This window comes from Schistocerca serialis, unplaced genomic scaffold (genome assembly GCF_023864345.2).
Source record: "Schistocerca serialis cubense isolate TAMUIC-IGC-003099 unplaced genomic scaffold, iqSchSeri2.2 HiC_scaffold_1195, whole genome shotgun sequence".
Taxonomy (NCBI): domain Eukaryota; kingdom Metazoa; phylum Arthropoda; class Insecta; order Orthoptera; family Acrididae; genus Schistocerca; species Schistocerca serialis.
The window spans coordinates 77,501-80,000 of NW_026047398.1; the positions used below are offsets into that span (position 1 = coordinate 77,501).

The following is a 2,500-nucleotide window of genomic DNA, read 5'->3' on the forward strand; positions in this document are numbered from 1 at the left end:
GTCCCGTGCCTTGGCCTCCCACGGATCTTCCTTGCTGCGAGGCCGCGTCCGCCTTAGCGTGCTCCTCCGGGGGCGCGCGGGTGCGCGGATTCTCTTCGGCCGCCATTCAACGATCAACTCAGAACTGGCACGGACTGGGGGAATCCGACTGTCTAATTAAAACAAAGCATTGCGATGGCCCTAGCGGGTGTTGACGCAATGTGATTTCTGCCCAGTGCTCTGAATGTCAACGTGAAGAAATTCAGAGAATAAGTGGTGGCCCTTCCGCTGAAGGTGCCACCCCAACTCCCCCAGCACCTAGCCGGCCAACCGGCCGTGCCGAAAATCTTGTAACTTTTGCAGCTATGTATACCTGTAGTGAGTGCCACCGCAGCTTTACAACCAAGAACGGTCTCGGGGTCCATCGCCGCCGCCAACATCTTGCGGCCGCCAACGCGGAGATCGTCACGGAGAGGCATCGCGCGAGGTGGACGGAGGAAGAAGTCCTGTCGCTCGCCAGGGCAGAGGCCGAACTGTTCCTCGAGAGGGACGCCCGGTTCTTCTTTGTAAATCAAGAGCTCATCAGGATGTTCCCCGACCGAACGCTTGAGGCAATCAAGTGCCGACGGCGGCAAGCTGCCCACAAGCAGCTTGTCCGCCAATTCATGGAGGCGCTTGAGATCGGTCGGGGGGAAGAGCCGGCGTCCCGCCGGGGAGCGGCGAGCCCGCTGCCTGACGCGGGCGAGGCCGCTGCGCCGCCCGTCGACGCAGCCGATGACTTCGCGGCCGACACCACCGGGCCGCCGCCGGAGGGGCCGACTGACGCCGCCATCTGGGAGCATCTGGCGGGGCTACCCGCTTCCGCCCAGCGTTTCTCTGCCCTGGATCGTGTCATCGGTCTGGGGCGGGGCACGCCGCCCGATGTCATCCTGGGCATGCTCCCGGATGCCCTTGCGTCGGTCGGGTCCAGAGGGGAGAGATCGATCACCAGGACACAGCGGCCGCGCCAACCATCGAAGCGGCCGCCTGCCGCGCCGCCGACGCAGAAGCGCAAGCGGCGCCGCTGGGAGTACGCGAGAACGCAGGATGCCTTCCGACGGTCGCGTGCGCGTTGCGTGCGCGGCCTCTTGGATGGCACCCTGCTCCAGCCGCCACCTGCCATCCCTGGTCTGCTGGACTTCTGGGCGGACCTCTTCACCAAGAAGCCCATCTCCACCGCGGGCTTCATTCGTGACCGCCTCCTCCCGCACTCAGAGCCTGTCGCTCTCGAGTGCATATGGGGGCCGGTCACACATGAGGAGGTCGCCGCCGCGTTGCCGCCCAGGGGATCAGCAGCCGGGCCGGACGGCCTCACCCCAGCGGAGTTGCGGCGCCTGCCGCACGAAGTCCTGGTGAAAGTGATGAATCTCTTCCTTCTGGCCCGCGCCCTTCCGGAACGCCTGCTTCGCGCGCGGACGTCCCTTCTCCCGAAAACGGCTGCACCAACATCCCCCGCTGACTTTCGCCCCATTACGGTCTGCTCGGTGTTGGCGCGGACCTTTCACAAGGTTCTCGCGTCACGCCTGATGCGCGCTTGTGCTGTGGACGAACGTCAGCGGGCATTCATCCCTCGGGATGGGATGTTGGAAAATACCTTCATCTTGGACACTGCTCTCACCGACGCAGTTCGCTCCTGCCGCTCTGTCTTTGTGGCATCGATCGACGTATCTAAGGCATTCGATTCGGTAGATCATGCTGCCCTTCGCCCCGTGCTGAAGGCGCATGGCCTGCCGGATTGCTTTGTCGAGTATGTCGAGCGGTGCTACGAAGGCAGCACGACAGTGATAGCGGACGGTGCCGGCGTGGGCGTGTCTGTGCAGCCAGCACGGGGCGTTCGCCAGGGCGATCCCCTCTCCCCCCTCCTGTTCAACTTTGCGGTGGACTACGTTTTAGGCCAACTGCCCTCCCACATCGGAGCTCGGATCCTCGGTCGCAGAGTCAACGCTGCGGCCTTTGCAGATGACGTCTTGCTGTTTGCAGCGACCCCGAGGGGCTTGCAGTCCCTCATCGACGCAGCTACCGCAGCCCTCGCCCACCTGGGGCTGCAGATCAACGCCCGGAAGTGTTTCACCCTCGCCTTAGTCGCGTCAGGGCGCGAGAAGAAGGTGAAGGTGGACAGCAATGTCACCTTCACAGCAGGCAATACCACCATGCCTGCCCTGCGTGTGGGTGAAACCTTCCGGTACCTGGGGCTGCAATTTTCCACGGCGGGTCGCTGTGTCTTCAATCCACGTAGCCACCTGGTGGAGCAGCTTGACGTCATCTCCCGAGCTCCGCTGAAGCCGCAACAGCGCCTCCACGCTCTCACCAACGTACTTCTCCCTGGCCTGTACCACGGGCTGGCCCTCAGCCGCACCCGGGTGGGTGCTTTGAAGTCGGCCGACGTTACCATCCGGGCCGCCGTCAGGAGATGGTTCCGCCTTCCGGCGGACACCCCCCTGGGATACTTCCACGCTCCTGTTGCCCAGGGGGGCCTCGGCAT

The 2,500-nt window shown here is 64.1% G+C and overlaps 1 pseudogene; it reads left to right on the forward strand.

Moving 5' to 3' along the window:
• LOC126434853 (large subunit ribosomal RNA) overlaps positions 1-2,500 on the forward strand; it is a 7,635-nt pseudogene that overhangs the window by 2,596 nt on the left and 2,539 nt on the right.